The sequence below is a fragment of the Saccopteryx leptura genome, chromosome 9, assembly GCF_036850995.1.
Source record: "Saccopteryx leptura isolate mSacLep1 chromosome 9, mSacLep1_pri_phased_curated, whole genome shotgun sequence".
Lineage (NCBI taxonomy): Eukaryota > Metazoa > Chordata > Mammalia > Chiroptera > Emballonuridae > Saccopteryx > Saccopteryx leptura.
The window spans coordinates 95,150,676-95,172,342 of record NC_089511.1 but is presented as its reverse complement, the minus strand read 5'-3'; the positions used below and the strand labels follow the sequence as shown (position 1 = coordinate 95,172,342).

The 21,667-nt window shown below is 42.7% G+C and overlaps 1 long non-coding RNA gene and 1 other non-coding gene across 2 annotated transcripts in view; one reads left to right on the top strand and one right to left on the bottom strand.

Annotated features, from left to right (window-relative positions):
* The window catches only part of LOC136381537 (uncharacterized), a 389,650-nt gene extending 373,242 nt beyond the window's left edge, over positions 1-16,408 (top strand). The window contains exon 3 of the long non-coding RNA XR_010747066.1: positions 16,163-16,408. This is a non-coding gene — a long non-coding RNA (uncharacterized lncRNA). The remainder of the gene's footprint in view (positions 1-16,162) is intronic.
* TRNAG-ACC (transfer RNA glycine (anticodon ACC)) lies at positions 4,275-4,350 on the bottom strand. The gene has a single exon. It is a non-coding gene; the product is annotated as a tRNA-Gly (tRNA).
* Positions 16,409-21,667: the final 5,259 nt, after the last annotated feature.

Sequence of the window (21,667 nt, the reverse complement as noted above, 5' to 3'; positions counted from 1 at the left end):
GCCCCAGGCGCTAGAGTGGCTCTGGTTGCAGCAGAGCAATGCCCTAGAGGGGCAGAGCATCGCCCCCTGGTGGCCAGAGCGTTGTCCCCTGGTGGGCGTGCCGGGTGGATCCCCGTCGGGCGCATGCAGGAGTCTGTCTGACTGTCTCTCCCCATTTCTAGCTTCAGAAAAATACAAAAAAAAATTAATTGACTATATATATGTGGTTGTATTTCTGGGTTTTTTATTCTGTTCTATTGGTCTGAGTGTCTATTTTTCTGCCAATACCATGCTGTTTTGATTGTCATGGCCCTATAATATAGTTTGAAGTCAGGTATTGTAATGCCCCCAGCTTCATTCTTTTTCTTTAGGATTGCTTTGGCTATTCGGGGTTTTTTATAGTTCCATATAAATCTGATGATTTTTTTTGCTTCATTTCTTTAAAAAATGTCATTGGAATTTTGATGGAAATTGCATTAAATTTGTATATTGCTTTGGGTAATATGGCCATCTTGATTATATTTATTCTTCCTAACCAAGAACAAGGAATATTCTTCCATCTCATTATATCTTTTTTTGATTTCCCTTAACCATGGTTTATAGTTTTCATTATATAAGTCCTTTACATTCTTTGTTATGTTTATTCCTAAGTATTTTATTTTTTTGTTGTTGCAATCATGAAGGGGATTGTTCTTTTGAGTTCGTTCTCAATTGTTTCATTGTTCGCATATAAAAGGCTATGGACTTCTGTATGTTAATTTTGTATCCTGCGACCTTACTGTATTGGCTTATTGTTTCTAGTAGTCTTTTTGTGGATTCTTTGGGGTTTTGGATGTATAGGATCATATCATCAGCAAAAAGTGATACCTTTACTTCTTCTTTTCTGATATGGATGCCTTTGATTTGTTTGTCTTGTCTGATTGCTTTGGCTAGAACCTCTAGTACCACATTAAATAAGAGTGGAGAGAGTGGACAACCCTGTCTTCTTCCTTATTTAAGGGGGAAAGCCTTCAGTTTAGTGCCATTTAATATGATAATAGCTGATGGTTTATCATATATGGCCTTTATCATGTTGAGATATTTTCCTTCTATACCCATTTTGTTGAGAGTCTTAAACCTAAAATTGTGTTGTATTTTATCGAAAGCCTTTTCTGCGTCTATTGATAGGATCATGTGGTTTTTGTTCTTTATTTGGTTGATATGGTGTATTACGTTAACCGTTTTACGTATGTTGAACCATCCTTGAGATTCTGGGATGAATCCCACTTGATCATGATGTATTATTTTTTTTAATATGTTGTTGTATTCGATTTGCTAGTATTTTGTTTAGTATTTTAGCATCTGTATTCATTAGAGATATTGGTCTGTAGTTTTCTTTTTTTGTGCCATCCTTGCCTGGTTTTGGTATGAGGGTTATGTTGGCCTCATAAAATGTGTTTGGAAGTATTGCTTCTTCTTCAATTTTTTGGAAGCCTTTCAGTAGAATAGGAACCAAGTCTTCTTTGAATGTTTGATAAAATTCGCTGGTATAGCCGTCAGGGCCTGGACTTTTATTTTTGTGGAGGTTTTTTAATGGTTCTTTCTATTTCTTCTCTACTAATAGGTCTGTTTAGGCTTTCTGCTTCTTCTTGACTCAGTCTAGGAAGATTGTATTGTTCTAGAAATTTATCCATTTCTTCTAGGTGGTTGAATTTAGTGGCATAAAGTTTTTCATAGTATTCTACAATAATTCTTTGTATATCTACGGTGTCCGTGTTGATTTCTCCTCTTTCATTTTGGATTTTGTTTCTATGAGTTCTTTCTCTTTTTTCCTTGGTAAGTCTTGCCAAGGGTTTGTCAATTTTGTTGATATTTTCAAAGAACCAGCTCCTTGTTCTATTAATTTTTTCTATGTTTTCTTGTTATCTATTTCATTTATTTCTGCTCTGATTTTTATTATCTCCTTTCTTCAGCTGGTTTTGGGTTGTCTTTGTTCTTCTTTTTCTAGTTCCTTAAGGTGTGAAGTTAAGTGATTCACTTGGGCTCTCCCTTGTTTGTTCATATGTGCCTGAAGTGATATGAACTTCCCTCTTATCACTGCTCTTGCTGCATCCCATAGATTCTGATCTGTTGTATTGTCATTTTCATTAGTCTGTATATATCTTTTGATCTCTGCGCTTATTTCTTCTTTGACCCATTCATTTTTTAGAAGTATGTTGTTTAGTTTTTACATTTTTGTGGGATTTTTTCCCTCTTTTTTACAGTTGAATTCTAGTTTCAAGGCTTTATGATCAGAAAACATGCTTGGTACAACTTCGATTTTTCTGAATTTGCTGATGTTGTTTTTGTGGCCCAACATATGGTCAATTCTTGAGAATGATCCATATACGCTGGAGAAAAATGTATACTCAGTCACTTTGGGATGAAATGTCCTGTAGATGTCTACCATATCCAGGTGCTCTAGTGTTTTGTTTAAGGCCACTATATCTTTGTTGATTCTCTGTTTGAATGACCGATCTAGAGCCATCAGCAGTGTATTGAGGTCTCCAAGTATGATTGTATTTTTGTCAGTTTTTGTTTTAAAGTCAATAAGAAGCTGTCTTATATATTTTGGTGCTCCTTGGTTTGGTGCATATATATTAAGAATTGTTGGCCTGACCTGTGGTGGTGCAATGGATAAAGCATCGACCTGGAAATGCTGAGGTCGCCGGTTTGAAACCCTGGGCTTGCCTGGTCAAGGCACATATGGGAGTTGATGCTTCCTGCTCCTCCCGCCTTCTTTCTCTCTCTCTCCTCTCTCTCTCTCTCCTTTCTAAAATGAATAAAACAGAAAAGAATTGTTATGTATTCTTGATTCAGTGTCCTCTTAGTTATTATGAAATGGCCATTTTTGTCTCTGAATACTTTTGCTGTCTTGTAGTCAGCATTATCAGATATGAGTATTGCTACGCCTGCTTTTTTTTGGATGTCATTTGCTTGGAGTATTGTTTTCCAGCCTTTCACTTTGAATTTGATTTTATCTTTGTTACTTAAATGAGTTTCTTGTAGGTAGCATACAGTTGGATTTTCTTTTTTAATCCATTCTGCTACTCTGTGCCTTTTTATTGGTGAGTTTAATCCCTTTACATTTAGTGTAATTATTGACACTTATGAGTTTCCTATTGCCATTTTGTAGATTGCTTTCTGTTAATTTTGTGTCTTGTTTGATCCTTCTCTTTTGTTTTTCTATCTTTTTTTTTTTAAATTTTCTGAAGCTGGAAATGGGGAGAGACAGTCAGACAGACTCCCGCATGCGCCCGACCGGGATCCACCCAGCACACCAACCAGGGGCGACCACTCTGCCCACTAGGGGGCGATGCTCTGCCCCTCCAGGGCGTTGCTCTGCCATGACCTGAGCCACTGTAGCACCTGGGGCAGAGGCCAAGGAGCCATCCCCAGCGCCCAGCCCATCTTTGCTCCAATGGAGCCTTGGCTGCGGGAGGGGAAGTGAGAGACAGAGAGGAAGGAGGGTGGTGGGGGTGGAGAAGCAAATGGGCGCTTCTCCTATGTGCCCTGGCCGGGAAGTGAATCCGGGTCCCCCACATGCCAGGCCGACGCTCAACCGCTGTCCATCTTTTTTTTTATTTGGTTGTATTCCATACATCTTTCCTCTGTTGCTATCTTTTTTAAATCACGTGCTTCTGTGGTGTTTTTTTCAATGGTGGGTACCTTTAAGTAATGAAAAAGGTTCCTATCCTGTTCATTGTAGTGCACTATTTTGTGAGTACTTTTGCACTCCATCGTCCTTTGCTACTGTTAATCTCCATCCTCTCCCCCCCCCCCTTTCTTTTTGTTGTTGTCACAGTTTAAATTTGGTTTTATTGTGTTCTTCTTGGAGCTTTTACCTGTGGCTTTTTTTTTTTTGTTCTTTGTATGTAATTGGAGAAACCCTTTTATTAATTCCTGGAGTACGGGTTTTCTGATAATAAATTTCTTCATCTTTTCTGTATTTGTGAATGTTTGTTTTTTTTTTTTTTCTGAAGCTGGAAACAGGGAGAGACAATCAAACAGACTCTCGCATGCGCCCGACCGGGATCCACCCGGCACGCCCACCATGGGGCGACGCTCTGCCCACCAGGGGGCGATGCTCTGCCCATCCTGGGCATTGCCATGTTGCGACCAGAGCCACTCTAGCGCCTGGGGCAGAGGCCACAGAGCCATCCCCAGCGCCCGGGCCATCTTTGCTCCAATGGAGCCTTGGCTGTGGGAGGGGAAGAGAGAGACAGAGAGGAAAGTGTGGCGGAGGGGTAGAGAAGCAAATGGGCGCTTCTCCTCTGTGCCCTGGCCGGGAATCGAACCCGGGTCCTCCGCACGGTAGGCCGACGCTCTACCGCTGAGCCAACCGGTCAGGGCTGTATTTGTGAATGTTTTTATTTTTCCTTCATATTTGAAGGATAGCTTTGATGGGTATAGTATTCTTGGCTGAAAGTTCCTCTCTTTCAGGACTTTAAATATTGGGGTCCACTCTCCTCTAGCTTGTAGAGTTTCTGTTGAGAAATCGGATGATAATCTAATGGGCCTCCCTTTATATGTTGTATTCTTCTTTTCCCTGGCTGCCTTGAGAATTTTTTCTTTGCAGTTGATTTGTGCCAATTTCATTATGATTTGCCTTGGAGTAGGTTTGTTGGGGTTAAGAAAACTCGGAGTTCTGTTTGCTTCTTGAATTTGAGGCTTTAGTTCTTTCCACAGGCTTGGGAAGTTCTCATCTATTATTTGTTTGAGTATGTTCTCCATTCCATTTTCTCTCTCTTCTCCCTCTGATATACCTATTATTCTTATATTATTCTTTTTGATGGAGTCAGATAATTCCTGTAGGGCTATCTCATTTTTTTTAATTTTTGAGTCTCTTTCTTCTTCTCTCTGTTGTGCCTCAAGTTGCTTGTCTTCTATTTCACTAATCCTACCTTCTATCTGGCCTGTTCTATTAGCTAAGCTTGTTGCCTCATTTTTCAGCTTGTGAATTGAGTTTTTCATCTCTGTTTGATTTGTTTTTATAGTTTCAATTTCCTTGGAGATATACTCTTTGTGTTCACTTGAGTTGTTTTTTGAGCTCCCTAAATTGCCTTTCTTTGTTTTCTGGTATATCTCTAAGTATTTTTAGGATTTCTATCTTAAATTCTCTGTCTTTTAACTCCAAGGTTTCCAATATATTAAATTTTTTCTGCATAGATTTTTTCTCATCTATCTGTATTACCTCTCTTTCTTTTGTATCCATGATATTTGATTTTCTCTTCCTTAATGGCATCTGAGGGTGGTTTTGTTGATAGTATTAATGAGATTTAATAAAGAATAAAAAGTTAAAAAAAATAAAAAAAAATCTTAAAGAGTTTTTTTTTTAAAAAATTAATAATTAAATAAAGAAAAATAAAATAAAATAAAAATTAAAAAAGAGAAAATTATTCTCCCCCTCTCCTTTTTTCTCTCCTCTCCTCTCCCCTTTCTTGAGAAAATCTTGTAGTTTACTGTGAATTATATTGTACTAAATAGAACAAGCAATGCCTGTAATGAAGGCCCTGAATTGGGGAGAAGTAATAAGGGGCAAAAAAAAAAAAAAAAAGGAAAAAAAAGAGGGTATGGACCCACAAAAAGCAAATAAGGAAAAAATTTGGATCAAGAATAAAATAATTTGCTTTTAGGTGTTGGTTGACTAAGAGTTATAATGAGAGGAATAAGAGGGAAACAGGAAAATGGGGGGACAAATTAAAAAATTACTATTGTATTTAGTGGAACAAGAACTAGATAAAATGGAGAGCCAGGGATGGGAGCACTGCTACTGAGTTAAAAAGGTGAAGTAAAAAAACCCCCAAAATGCTACAAATATAAGTTTGAGTCCCAGATAAGATAATTTGTTTGTTATTGAGGTTTGAATGAGAGGTGACGTAAAGGAGAAAGGAGGAAACTAATATAGAGGGAGAAAAGAAAGAGAGAGAGAGAAAAAAAGAGGAAACCACTAAAAGAAGAAAAAAGAAAAAAGAGGAGAGAGAGAGAGAGAGTTAAGGGTTTTGGAGTGCAATCCTCATAGAGAGAAAGGAAGTGGAAAGAAAAGATAATGGGAGATGTAACACTTATGGGTAGTGTAGTTCAAGGAGAGGAGAGAGTAAGACTGGCAGAGAGTTTATCAACCAAATTGGAGGAGGAAAAAATAAAAATCAAGAATGAAGATAAGGGAAACAAATGAACAAATTTAATAAAATGGGATAGGTTATAAAATCTGCGGATTATTCTTGATTTTGAGAGGTTATCTTCTTGCTTTTTTTTTCTCTCCTTCTTCGTTTTCAGTGACTCTGTACCGCGGGTTCTGCCCCCTTGGCACGGTCAGGTAGAGATTTGCAGTTGATAAGTCTCTATGGTGATGTCATGCATTGTGCTTCAGTCTCGTTGGCAGTCGAGGCTCATTAGCATTTATAGGCTCCAACAGTGAGAGAGTCCATGTTCCTGGAGCCTCTCTCCCAGTCTTTTCTTCCTCAATTAGTAGCCTGATAATCCAGCTATGGAGTTGCTGCTGCCTCTGCCTGGATAGTAAGAGGCTCAAAGAGCTGGCAACTCCCCACTTTATTCCCACTCAGCACAGGGCTCTGGGTAAGGCTCAGTCAGTCAGAGCTGCTAGCATAATCAGGTGGAGCTTCGGCCCACTGAAAGACCTCTGGCTCTGCCACTCTGTACGGTAACACGGGCGGGTGCCCACTCCCGGGGCGCTTGGAGGAATCTCTTGCCCACTCTCTGTGTGCGCCAACCAGGATATCAGGCCGGCCACCTCACCCTCTGAGTGAAACACCCGCCCGCACGGAAAAGTTCCAGTGGTGGAATTGGCTCTCGCTCCTTCCCCGTGCACGGCTTTTTCGGGGCACTGGGGTGGCCTGGAGATTCCACTTTCAGCCCACAGAAAGGCCTTTGACTCTGCCTTTCTGTTGGATACACAGGCGCCCACTCCCGGGGCTTTAGAAGGAATTTCTCACCCAGTATATGCGCGCACTGACCAGGAGATCGGGGAAAATGGCTGCCCTGCTTGTCTTTCTTTGTCTGGGTTTGGTGCGAGTGTTAGCTTGTATTGACTGGATTGCCACAGGCACAGTTTTTCCTTGGCTTGGATCTCTGTGCCACAGCCTGGTTCGGCTATTTGTGCTGCGGCCTAGATCTATTCACCCCCTTTGCCCACCTTAGTTTCTATATTCTCAGTTCCCTGTGAAAGCAGCCCTATTTAGGTTAGTGAGGAAGGCGGAGTATTTCTTACTCCCTATTTCCTTCGAGGTTTGATTATATATTTAGCCAATTTTTCACTCAACTGTACCTTCAGGTGTATTGCGAATCATCTGGAGGCTCCAAGGATAGGTTTTTCTGTTTCTGGTTGAAGATCTTGTTGAGTTTTGGGGGAGATTTATCGGTGACGCTTCCTACCATGCCATTACTCTGACGTCATCTGCCACATATTTTAAAATGTAATTTTGTGACAGCCACACAATGACCCATGTATGTTACACATTATTCAATAAAAATTTGATGTTGTCTCAGAGGACAGCTTTGATTGGCTCCAGTCACCCACAACCATGAACATGAGTGGTAGGAAATGAATGGATTATAATACATGAGAATGTTTTATATTTTTAATATTATTATTATTTTTTTAAAGATTTGTCTGCAAGCCAGATGCAGCCATCAAAAGAGCCACATCTGGCTTTTGAGCTATACGTTCCTGACCCCTGGTCTATAAGGATCCTGCCTGCTTACAGCCTGTCCCCCACACCCTATGTAAACTATAAGGGAGCAAACATATATATCATATTTATAAACTTATTTGGCCAACAGGCCTATAGGATACTATTTTACTACTTTAGGGCAATGGTCATCAATATTAAAACTGAAAGAGACTAGGAGGGATAGATGCTGTTGGGCAAACAACTGTGTTTAGGTTTTCTCACTTGTATTTTGCCTGATTGGTTCATGAGCACGGGCAGCACCATATGTGTATAGTGAATAGTCTATGTAAGGTGTTTACCCTCAGGGCCACAGATTGCAAATTGCAGATTTCCCACTTGCTTGGGAGGGGCCATTGTTTGCTATTGTTTGCTTGGGAAGGAGTTTTATCCCCTCCCAGGCCTATTTGTCATATGAGTCCTGAGAGAGAGAGAGAAAAACAGTTTTCCCTGCCTACTTGCTTGTCTGTCATTGTGAGACTCTAATAAACATAACGGCCCACCATTTTCTGGCTCCACAGTTCTTTTATTGTTTACCTGAATCCAATGTGGACCTGCAGGACTACAGCCACTGACCTTACAAATGTCAAAGACAGCACAGATGGGGAATCTGTGGGTTGGGTCATAGACCACATGTGGGGTGAAGGAGAAGGTGGGACCTCTGACAGAAATAGACAACAGCATGGAGGGAGAAAGAGAAAGAAGCCAATTGCAACTTCTTCTCTTTGTGGCATTTGTGCAGAGACCAAAGTCCAAAAGAGGGTTTCTCAACCCCAGCACTGTTAGACTATTTATTTTTTTCCATTTATTATAGAGACATCAAAGAACAAAGAAAGAGGAAAAGAGACAGAAAAATCAAGAGAAAAAGAAGCAGCCTTGCAGTGAATAGTGGTACAGTGGATAGAGTGGTACAGTGGATAGAGTGCTGGACTGGGATGCAGAGGACCCAGGTTCAACATCCCAAAGTTGCCAACTTGAGCACGGAGTCACTGGCTTGAATGTGGGATCATAAACATGACCCCATGGTTGCTGGCTTGAAGCCCAAGGTCACTGGCTTGAGCAAGGGGTCACTTACTCTGCTGTAGCCCCTCAGTCAAGACACATATGAGAAAGCAGCCAATGAACAACTAAGGTATTGCAACAAAGAATTGATACTTCTCACCCTGGCCAGTTGGTTCAGTGGTAGAATGTTGGCCTGGTGTGTGGAAGTTCTGGGTCAATTCTCAGTCAGCACACACAGGAGAAGTGCCCATCTGCTTCTCCACCCTTCTTCCTCTCCTTTCTCTCTATCTCTCTCTTCCCCTCCTGCAGCCAGAGCTCCATTGGAGCAAAGTTGGAATTGGCACTGAGGATGGCTCCATGGCCTCTGCCTCAGGCTCTAAAATGACTTTGATTGTAACGGAGAAATGCCCCAGGGGAGCAGAGTATCACCCCCTAGTGGGCTTGCCTGGTGGATCCCAGTCAGGCACATGTGTGAGTCTGTGTCTGCCTCCCACCTGCTTCTCACTTTGGAAAAATACAAAAACAATTGATGCTTCTCATCTCTTTACCCTCCTGTCTGTCTGTCCCTATCTGCCCCTCTCTCTGACTTTCTGTCTCTGTAAAGAAAAAAACAACACACACACACACACACACACACACACACAGAGAGAGAGAGAGAGAGAGAGAGAGAGAGAGAGAGAGAGAGAAAGAGAAGCATTCATTTTTTATTACACTTACATGTGCACTCATTGGTCACATACTATATGTGCCCTGACCAGGGATCAAACATGCAAGCTTGATGTTCCAGGATGATGTACTAACAAAATTGGCACTGGAGAAAAACTGAGTTTTAAGACCAGTGGCTGTGGCCATGCAGGTTTGCATTGGATTTGGGCAGGTGGTAAAGGAACTGGAGCTGGAGGATGGTGGGACATTCCAATTTATTGGAGGCTCACAAAGACAGGCAAGCTAAAAGAAGAAAGAAAAAGAAAAAATACAAAGGAAAAGAAAAACCTGCTTTTCACAATTGGAGGGCAAGGGATCAGGAAACCAACCACACCTCTCAGTAGCAGGTACAATCTCCTCTTTTCGCCCTTTAAAGGGAAGCACTTATATCCTTACAATAGTGCTGTCATATACTCCTGCACTAATTTCACAAAGGGTTTGCAACCAGTAAACCTGTGAGCAAACCTAACACAGCCATTTTCCTCACACTCCACCCCTGCAGGGTTGCTTGCCTCATAATTTACATGAAAGGTATCTTCTGCAATGGTCCCTGTGTGTAGAATGAGGAAATTGCATAAACAGAAACAGTACAGACTACAGCAACAGAATTACCAAAGCATAAGCCATGAGTGCAATGAGAGAGTGGTCAGCGGCACCAAGAGAGGCAAATCTTCCCCTTCTGACAGAATACAGGCCCAAGTTCTGTCTGAATGGACAGCACAGTAGCAGGTAGCAGAGGTCACCCTGGGTGGGCATTCCAAACTTTATTGGCCTGCACACCAGGATCTGCTGGTTTGATGTGCAACAAGATGGGATAAGTCATTATGGGCCATAAAGAAATTGCAAAGGTGCCCTTCATAATGCTGTCTCCCTGAGCACTCAAGGGATAATACAATTCTACTTTAGGTGGCCAGGTGCTAGTTTCCCAGGAAGGTTACTGGAGGTCCACATCTAGTCCCCTACGTCACAGCACCAACAATGCCACCCATCATAGGTAGGGAGCCTGTACAGTCCAGGGCCATGTTCACTAAAGCCGTTATTCTTTAAGGAGGGCTGTTGGGGCAGGCAAAAGCATGTTGCCCTGCCATTCAAAGCCTGACTTGAGTAAAAGGTCCTTAATGCATATCTGCAACTGAATGGGAGCAGCTGGCTGATGCAGAAGGGCTTCCACTGGAGCTGCCCCCCCATAAAGGTCTCTCATTTAAAATTTGTAGTACCATCCATAAGTGGCATGCCCATCCAGTAAGGGAGTTGGTGCCCCCCCTCCTATCACAGTCTCTACTTTAAGTCTCTGCTCAATGATATCAGCAGCCTGTGGTTGGTAGGGGACATGGTACTTCCAGTCCACATCTAGGTCTTGAGCCAATTGCCTCACCATAGAATCCATGAAATGTCACTTTCAAGGATGAATAGCCACCTGTACACAGCACTCAGGTGGTCCAGAGAATATATGCCTGCCCTCTCTGGTCAGGATTATGGGAGGGGTAGGCAACAAGCCAACTGGTGACAGTATCTACACAGGTGACTGCATACTGGTATCTTTCCAACTTTGGTAAGGGTCCAATGATATCTATCTGCCATAATTTCAATGGAACATGACCTATCTGATCTGCCAGGTGATGCCAGTTGTCTCCGAGGGTGCTCCTTAGAATGCACTACACATTGCTCACAGGCTGCAAGTACCTCTGCATAGGACACAGGCAAGTTCCACACCTTAACCATAGCCCACACAGTTTTCTGTCCCACCTTGAGCTGATTCCAGTGGATCAACTGCACCATGTCACCTGCAGGCACAGTTTCCAACCATTGCACCCTCTCCAAGGTGTCTGCCTTATCATTTCCAGGATGGGCTAGAGGGCCATGCTCTGTGACATAATATACTGTCACCTGTTTCTGGTGTCCTATTTCCTGTAAGTCCTGCCACACGGCCTAACCCCATATCGGATGGTGTATTACCATCTACTGGTTAATGTGCCAACTAGCAAACTAAAGGGTAATTCCATGATAGATAGACCAGCTGTTGGTGAAAAATCACCAAAGTTGAAGTTTCATAATGGGCAAGTAGCCATATGGCTCTTAATTTCACCCACTGGCTGGTTTGGCCTCTACCTGTGTCCATCCAAATAGTCTCAGTGGCTTGATGGAAGGCTATGGCCATCCATTTGGCATGTTGGCCCCTGCTGGAACCATCAGTATACCAGGCATTCTCAGGCATGGGTGTCCACCCCTCCTGATAGGGACTGACTTTAGGTTCTGCCTCCTGAGCCCCAGCTGCACTTGACTCTAAGGTTGCATAGGTGACTGGACACAAGACTTCCTGCAGTTCTGCTCTCAGTGGGCTTGTGCTAAGAGCACAGCATTGTTTCAGGTATGTACCCCACTTGGCCAGAGTAGAGGCTTGGGTTATACCAGTATGATGTTTGGTTGCCCAATCTCTCACCCATCCTGCAATAGGGTATGTGGTCTTGACTGTAACTGGAGTTGTGGTCATAACACTTTCAGTGGCCAGGAGGGCAGTAAACACAGCTGCCAACTGTTTCTTCACTGAGTAATGGACTTCATCACCATTCCATAATTGGTACCAATAGTCAATACATTGCTGTAACTGCTCTGTCCGCTGCTACAAACCCCATCTGAACCTCTCAGAAGTTACACGAACATCAAGCTCACAGGGCCTGGCAGAATCAAAGGACTGTGCTGCCTTGACAGCTTTTTTAGATGCTGCAGATGCACCTTCTGCCTAATCAGTCCAATTCTAGTGAACCCCTTACAAATAAGGTTATATAAGGGGTGCAGTAAGTGAGCCAAATGGGGTATAAATGCTTGCCAATACTCCAACAAATGTAAGAATTCCTGTAACTATTTTACCATAGTGTACATGGGGTATGCTTGGATCTTATCTATAACTGCATCAAGGATAACCTTTGTCTTACCCAACCAGACAGCCCCCAGGAACTTAACAGATAACCCAGGTCCTTTTAATTGACCCTTGTTGACTGCCCAGCCAAATGCTTTCATATGGGATAGCAAGATAAGGACTGCTTGTTCCAATTCTGAGGAGAGTCACTAGTTAGCATAATATCATTGACATAATGGTACATATAGACTGCCTTTGGTTGTTTCCATTCAGCCAGGTCAGCAGCCACCAGCCCATGGCACAAGGCAGGCTATGCAAATAGCCCTAGTGTAATATTGTAAAGGTCCATTTTCTCCCTTTCCAACTGAAGGCAAATTGGTCTCGAATCTACAGCTATATCAATAGAGAACAAGATGTTAGCCAAATCTTCCACAAAATGGCATGTTCTCAACTCATGGCTTAGCTGAATCATCAGGTTAGCTATTGGGGGAACAGCAGCATGCAAAGATGAAACAACTTTAATAAGTTATCTGTAATCTACTGTCATTCTCCAGGTTCCATCTGGTTTGTACACAGGCCATACCAGGGAGTTGTAAGGACTGTATGCATACAAGATCATCCTTTCTAGTTTGAGAATCATCCCTGTGATTTCTTCATAATGCCTGGCAGGCAGTACTGCTTCATATTAGTCACATGCTGGGGAATGTAAAATTGCAAGGGGAAATGTGCTGTGTGTCCCTACAACACATGGCCTCTAGACTCCCAGAAAACTGCTCTGGGTTCCCATAGAGGAGGGGACATTCTGCACCTGTATCCACCAAGGCCAACACCTGTTGTACATTAGAAGGGGACCAGTGGATTGCTAGTTCCACATGGGGCCTCTGGTCCTCACTGTCATAGTAATATAATGTTATAGTAATTAGATATATAGAAATATAGAAAAATATAGAAAATATATAGAAATAAGTTAGGATATAATATTAAAAGCCATTAATGTAAGTGAATAAGGCTCCACCTATTGGGCAAGAGCTAACCTAGTGTATAGAGATGTGACAGGCAAGGTCATGCCCTCTGTGCAGGGTCCAGTCAGTGTGTGTGTGAAATAGTATGTAGATAAAAAGAGCTCCTTGTGAGGAACTCCCTAAAAGTGGCCTGATGTGATAATCCTGTAGATTAATACCTGTTAGAAGGCATATGCCAAGGGTCCCTAGTTGCAGTCAGTTATCCAGACTCCAACGTTGAATGTGGACTGTCTCCACACCACTCTGACCAAAGACAACCATGAAAAACATACTGATGGGCTTGACCTGTGGTGACACAGTGGATAAAGCGTCGACCTGGAATGCTGAGGTTGCCGGTTCAAAACCTTGGGCCTGCCCGGTCAAGGCATATATGGGAGTTGATGCTTCCTGCCCCTCCCCCTTTCTTTCTCTCTCTCAATCTTCTCTAAAATGAATAAATAAAAATTAAAAAAAAACATATTGATGGGACCCCATTAATCTGGATCCAGGCACATCATCATTGAATTTATGAGTAATAAATTTTCTGTGTGATTCTTGCAACTAACTTGTGTGTCAGTCATGTATTTCCTCTGGTAGTTATTAGTCTCAGTACCACTGATGAAGTCCATTACTCAGTGAAGAAACAGTTGGCAGCTGTGTTTACTGCCCTCCTGGCCACTGAAAGTGTTATGACCACAACTCCAGTTACAGTCAAGACCACATACCCTATTGCAGGATGGGTGAGAGATTGGGCAACCAAACATCATACTGGTATAACCCAAGTAGTAGTACTTGGGTTATATAAGTAGAATCTTCACAGCTTCCTCAAAAGTAATCTTGAAGAGGCCGCCAACCCTGCTATTAAGCAGAAGTGTTCCACTGCATGGGAAAGTCAAGCCATGGAGGCCTGATCTACATAGAGCTCAGGCTATACTGGGACACCCACCCATCCCTGTTAGACAGGTCCCTTGGCCTTCCCCTAATTCAAACTGGAACAGTGGGTCTTGGAGATCCTTCTCTCCCTCAGCTGTCTTCATCATATAATCTTGTAACTGTGCTGCCTGCACACCAACTATTTTATTGGCAGCTGCTGGGGCCTTTCATCTCAGTGGCTGGAGTCTCTGTTCTGATTTAAGCTGTCACCAAAGCTCCAAAGGAATGTTATTAGACTTGCCATCTGATTTCTCCCTATCTACCTCAGCCACAATCAAATCTACTCACATCTGTATTTGGGCAACATTTACAGGCCCATTTCCCTTGTTAGTCGGTGGAGGGAGGAGCAGCACAGGCAACAGTCTCACTTCTTTATGATCCTGAGCTGCCTGCAGCTCCCAAATCTGTTATCATCTGTGTGACTGCATTGATTGGCTGCCCAATCAGGAGCCCAAGAAAGCCATTAGTGATCCAGAAAGGGCTGACAGTGTGCTACAGAAGATAAGACCTTGAATGCCTGCTGTAAATATTTCTTTGTCTGGCTTATGGGACCTTAGGTTGAAAGAAGCATTCTTCATACCTAGTTCCCAAAGGACCTTTACTAGTTCAATATAGCACTGCTGCTGATTCACTGCCCCTAGAAAGTCTCCAGTATTCTGCCAGACCGTACAAATGGCAGCCATCACTCATTTTTATAGGGTATGATTTCCTGGGTTGTTGTGGCAGTTCTGAAGATGCTGACTCAAGGAGGAGTGTGTGGTAATGGCATCCAACTTCTCCATCTTTGTTTTGGAGAGCATGATGCCATTTACCCTTATGTCCCACAACTGCAGTAACGAGACTACCAGGGGCTCATTGGGTTTTTGTTTGAATTTTACCCCTAACTCCATCAGTTCTGCCTCAGTGTAGGGCCAGATCTTCCTCCTCCACTACCTGTGGAGGAGGATGAGGCTGCCTTTGAGGGACTCTTTGCTGTTGGGTTTTTACCTTCTGGGTTACCACTGCCTGGGCTCTGAGTCAGCAGAAAGCAGCTTCAGCCTGAGCCTCCTCATTCTCAGAAGAAGAGGAGTTGAAAACTCCTGCTTCCAAAAATTCAGAGCCACTCCACCAGCATCGATGCTGCTGCTTCTTTGGTGCCCACTTCAGCCCCTGTGGCTGCCAACTCTCAGCCTGAAGCTAAGACTTGAGCTCTTGAACTCACACCTGTTTCTCCAACAACAGCCAATGCCAAATTTAAGCTTCTAGGGCATACTGGCAAACCTATAATTTCTTTTCCAGAGATCATTCCAGTTCCAGATGCTATTGGTGCTCAGCCTGCATCTCACACTGCAGCTCTTGAACCTGGTCAGCCTACTTTTCCAATGTTCACTCCAGTTTAAGCTGTAGTAGCTGGTCTGCAGCTCATCTTGGAGCTTTCTACTTCAGGCAGCTTTAAACACAGATCTTCTGTTTTTCTCTCACAGGGTTGTAAAAAAAAAACACCCAGTCCACAGCCTCTAAAAGGACACCCAAGGGCAACCACATGCTGGAGAACAGCGGCCACTTCTTTATTTCACCCTTCAAGGGTGTTGGTGGCTCCATACCAATCTGACCTGAATCCTGCTGGCTGGACCAGATGGAAGGCTGGTGGCCATGGCCATGCAGATTTACAATAAATTTGGGCAGACTGTAAAGGAACTGTGGAGCTGGAAGATGGTGGCCCATTCCAATTTACTGGTGGCTCACAAAGACAGGCAAGCCAAAAAGAAGAAAGAAAAGGAAAAAAAAGGGAAAGGAAAATCTGCTTTTTGCAGTAGAGGGTAAAGGAACAGAAAACCAACTGCACCTCTAACTGCTGAGGTGCAATCTCCTCTCTTCATTCTCTGAGGGGAAACACTTATATCCTTAAAATAGTGCTGTCAAATGCTTCTGCACTAATTGCACAAAGGGCTTGCAGCAGGCATACCTGTGAGCAAGCTTAACACATGTGTCGGGAGCCGATCAACTACTGCTGGCTGACAAGGTCACAGCAGGAGAAGACCCACAACTGCTGGCTGACAAGGTCACAGCAGGAGAAGACTCACAACTGCTGGCTGACAAGGTCACAGCAGAAGAAGATCAAAAACTGCTGATTGACAAAGTCACAGCAGAGAAGACCAACGGCTGCTGGTTGACCAAGTCACCGCAGTGAAGACCAATGGCTGTGGGTTGACAAAGTCACCGCAAAGGAAAGGCACAACGATACTTCCCCCTTTGACTTTTTGAATTAATCTGGCCTTATATCCCCCCTTTTTCTGGGTGTGTGCTATTATTTGTGGCACAGGGATAATAGTACCATGCTTTCCCTGTAGATTTGTAGTAATTTCTTTGGAAATAAGACAGAAGGTGTAAGTTCCACAGAAAAGCCTGTAAGCCCCTTGAACTGGGCTCATAGATATAAGAGGCTGGCCATAATATCCCTCATAAAGGGTTAAGTTTGTAGGAGAATTTCTTCTTATTAATCATGTTAGAAAGAATAAAGTTAGAACTTAACTAGTGTATAAATATAGTAAATGAATAAAGTTTAACCAGACATTAGAATCTTAGGTAAAGTGTAGTGAAGTGGCCTGTTGCGTGGCCTTGGATGGGAGTGCAGTCGGCAAGAAAAGAATGTTTTGCTAAGAGACTTGTTTTATGACTAAAGGCAGTTGCTGGGCTTTCTCGGTGAGACATTCTCATGAGATTTATATACTTTCCAAGGTTTTTCATTCAGATAATAAAGAGGAATATGGGGGGATCCATAGAAGCAATAGCAATTAATGCCTTCTGATATTATGTTGCTACTAAGCTAACTTGCAGGTGCACTCTATATATCTTTAAGCAAAAGTTACTCTTGATGTTATGCCAATTTCTTAATAAGCAAGCCTTTTGAAGTTTTGTGAGAAAAATTAGGACACTGCATGAACTCAAGGCCATTTGCCTGAGCAAGCGGTGGTCTTTTGCTAGTCCTTGATGATTTCGTCTGTTAATATCTCTCTCTGCGCCCTTGACTCACAACAGTAAAGTAGAGTTATTAATTAGTACCAATCTTTTAGAAGTTTGTACTGATATTGTTATTGCTATTCAAGTTATTGTATATCTGTACTTTGAATGATTTATCACCTGATTTGTAGCTTATAGATATGAATTAACTGTTATCTGGAAATATGTAACCATAGTGAAACAAAATACCATGTGATTGTAACTTAGTGTGTGTGTGCATAAAAAGAAAGCTAGACCAGCATTTAGAGAGATGCCTGGCAGTAAATGCTAATGAGAGAATAAAGAGAAAGAAAAGAATTCGGCTCTCTCACTCGATTCGTGCCGACGCCGTCTCTTCCTGTGGGACCCCTGGATCCCCCCTGGGGCTGGACCCTGGCACACAAGCTTCTCCAGCCTATGGTTTTTTTCATGAGACAGTATTCAAGTGAGAGACACAGTACATCGTTCAAGCAAAGCAAGCAGCTGATAAAGCAAAGCTGTGCACTTAGCATGAGGTACAAGTGGACACACTCAGCTGGTCTGAGTACCTCACCTCTTGGGGTCTTAGGAGTCATATACTCTCACTTTGTTTCCCTGTTATCCAAGATTATACACAGGCTTTCAAGGTCCCCTTTACAGGGCTTCATGGAACTTTTGGGATATCTAGTTATCTTCTTTTGTGTATTCTTAAGACTGCTGACTCTCTCATTTGATGGGTGAGATAACCTCACCTTGTTCTCATTTCTCTTTTCCTGCCCTGATAACTGTCCATCCTACCTTACAGAATGAGCTAATCGGCCAGGGAAAGGCATGTCCACATTTGCATCATTTAAACCCATACCATGGGTACTAACATTTGCACAGAAAATACAGTCTATTTTTACTTAGAAAATGCCTCATCCAAAACAAGAAAACAGCTAGGAAAATAGTTATTCAACTAGACACTTGATGTTCTGGTCTCTTCCTTTATTCTTTCACCTCATGCAGTCTCTAGGGACACATGGAGGGGACTGGAGGAAAATGACATCTTTCTCAAAACAGGCAACATAGGAAAACCCAATCTTCTCAGAGTCCCTACAAATTCTCTTTGCTCCCTACCCCACCTGTTCCATTTTCCTATATGTGGATTAAATCAGCAAATGGAGAGACTGAACAGAAGACCTGGTCACTCCACAGCAGACTCATTCCAAGTGTCCAGACTAAAAACCTCAGAATGAGAACTAATATTTCTGCGATAACAATACAATGAAACATGAAGGAGAATACACAAAACACTATGGTACCACATATTCATCCATGGATAATGTAGGGCCAGTAGCCATGACCATCATCATAGCCACCTGGTTAATGCAGTTTTGCATTTAATTTGGACAGATCATAAGGAAACAGTGGAGCCCAAAACTGGTGGATTATTTTCCTTTATTCTAGACTTGTACCAGCCAACAGTAAAAAACAAAAACACGTGGTGCCAAAACCCACTCACATGTTCCTCTGGTTCCACACCAATAGAATCTTTCTGGTTTTCCTAGAATCAAAGGCCCCACCACCCTTAAACCCCCCTGTTCCCATCTCCTTCTCCTGAACAAACTGGCTTCTCCTTCAGCATTCTGCCACTTTGGCTGCCTCTTCCACATGGCCTCCTTACCCTGCTACCACAGGGGCTCCTTTTCTACAAGAATATGGTCTCTCTCTCTCTCTCTCTCTAAAATGCCTCCTATCTCCTTGTAAAGCTAGTAGCCATGGCCACCATCACAGCTGTCTGGCCCATACAGGTTTGCATTAGATTCAAAAGATGAAACAATGGAGTCAAGAACTGGTGGGCCATTAGCTTTAATCTTAGCTTGCACCTGGCAGGCAAGAAATACACACAGTAGGAAAACACTCCCCTTTCCACAAAGCCACTGACTTATTTGAGTTTCCTGGAATCAAAGGTTTCTAATCTCACCAGCCTTATTCACCTCTGTTTCCCATCACCTTCTCTCTACACAAACTGAACTAACTGGCTTCTCCTTCAGCACTCCACCATCTTGGCTGCCTCTCTTCTCCTCCATATGGCCTTTTTCTGCTCTCTGCTCTCCAATGCTAATCTCAGGAACCGAGAGAGAGCAAGCTCCCAGTCTGCCCCATTTTATATTGTAGAAATCAAAACATTTAATCCAATATACAAACAAGAAAGTCTTTGATACAAAGTCACTTATCTGAGGCATAATGGGATTCCTCATGAGAGTGCACCACCCCAGGGTGGAAAAGGCTTAGTCTTAAAACTAAGTCTTAGGCTATAACAACTTTGCCAGTTTACAGCCTATCTCCCACACCAAAAGTGAGCAAATATATATGTCATATTTAAAAACTTATTTGACCAACACCGTAAAGCCAGAAGCCATGGCCAGGGCCACCAACACAGCAACTGCCTGGCCCATGCAGGTTCACATTGGATTCGGACAGTCGGTAAAAAAACAATGGAGCCAAAAACTGATGGGCTGTCATCTTTAATTCTAGCTTGCACCCAGCGGGCAAGTAAAAACACACATTAGGCTCCAAAACCCACTCACATTCAGTGCTCACAAAGCTACTGACTTATCTGAGTTTTCTAGAATCAAAGGTTTCTAACTCACCAGACTTATTCACCTCTGTTTCCCATCTTCTTCCTTCTCTAGCGTCAAACTGCACAAACTGGCCTCTCACTCAATACTCCGCCATCTTGGCTGCTTCCCCTGGCCTCCTCCACATGGCCTCTTTCTGCTCTCCTGTCTGCTCTCTCCTCTAATGTTAATCTCAGGAACCAAGAGAGCAAGCTCCTACTCTGCCCCTATTTTTTAGTGTAGAAATCAAAACCTTTAATCCAATATACAAAATAGGGAAGTCTCTAATACAAAGTCACTTTCTGAAGCATGATAGGATTGTACCACCCCACATCAAAAAGGGTGGGAAATGCTTAATCCCCAAACCAAGCTCCAGGCTACAAGTATTCTGCCTGCCTTTAGCCCACCCCCAACACACATTAATATCACCTGGGTGACGGCCTCCTCATGGGCAGCGCCGTCTTTAAAAAAGTGAGCATAATATATTTTATCTGCCCAACAAACACTCTTCCTTTTAAAACCTTTTGGCATGAAAGCCCTCTCCCAACACATATGAGCATAACCAAGCCCCTTCACAAGCAAGAAAGAAATCAGCTGCCCAATATGGGCAGCAGCCATCTTTAACAGAGTGAGCATAAAATAACTTATCTGTGTGACAGATAACATTCTAGAACAGTCCTCACTCCTCTGACAAACAGCTTTCTACATTTCAGGGTGGAAACTGTTCTATATTCTCAGCCCACATTCTTCAGATCTCAAAACTATTAAAGTTCTAAGGTCAGGGATTCTCAACCTGGGTAATTTTGACCCCCGGGACATTCCACAATGTATGCAGATATTTCAGATGGTCAGAAGCCTGGGGTGAGGGAGGGTCTTGATGGCAGGCATTAGAAAACAGAGAATGAATGCTGATAAGAAATTGCAATGCTCAGAACAATTCTAAGAAACTGAAATAAACAGAGGCTACCTGAACTTTGGTGGGCATTTAGAAACATGTGAGAAAAGCAAGGGTGATGTGCCAGGTACAGAACATCATCAGAGCAAAAAGATGGCTCAGGCTTCTGCTTTGGTTCTACTCCAGGCCCAGAAAAGTGGCAAAAACAGACAAGTCACTCTACATATGGCCACTAAACAGCTGTACACCTACTGTTGCTCAGCCTTGGATGATGTAAACCTAAAACAAATGATAATTATATACTGACGCAGAGCCCACTTGAAGACAAAATACATGATTGCAAGTGAAGAGCACTTCACATCATTAAGTTTAATATACCAGAAAGGTCCAAATTTATAGGCATTTAACAACAAACTTTAATTAAGTAACACAGAGCTACAAAGATGTATGGCCAGGGGCTGCCATCGTGGCCATGCACATGCAGGTTCTCATGGAATTCGGGCAGACTATAAAGAAATGGTGGAGTCGGGGATGATGGGCCATTCTGTTTATTGGTGTCTCACCAAGACAGGCAAGCCACAAGAGAAGCCAAGGGAAAAGCAGAAAACCTGCTTTTCCCATAGAGGGCAAGAAATCAGGGAGACCACTGCAATGCTGATAGCAGGAACCAAGAGAGAAAACCCCTGGTCTGTCTTATTTTATAGTGTAAAAAATTAAAACCTTTAAGCCAGTATACAAATAAGAAAGTCTTTCATATAAAGCCACTTATCTGAGGCATAAATGGGATTCCTCATAAGAGTGCACCACTCCCTATCATGCAGCAGTCAAGGGTGTGGGGAAAAGCATAGTTTTGAGAAGACTTTAATATCAGAAGGGAGAGAAAGGCCTAGCCTTAAAACTAATCCTTAGGCTATAATGACTTTGCCAGCTTACAGCCTCTCTCCCACACCCAAAGTGAGCAAACATATATATCATATTTACAAACTTATTTGACCAACAAAAGAGAAATAGACAAATTTATAATC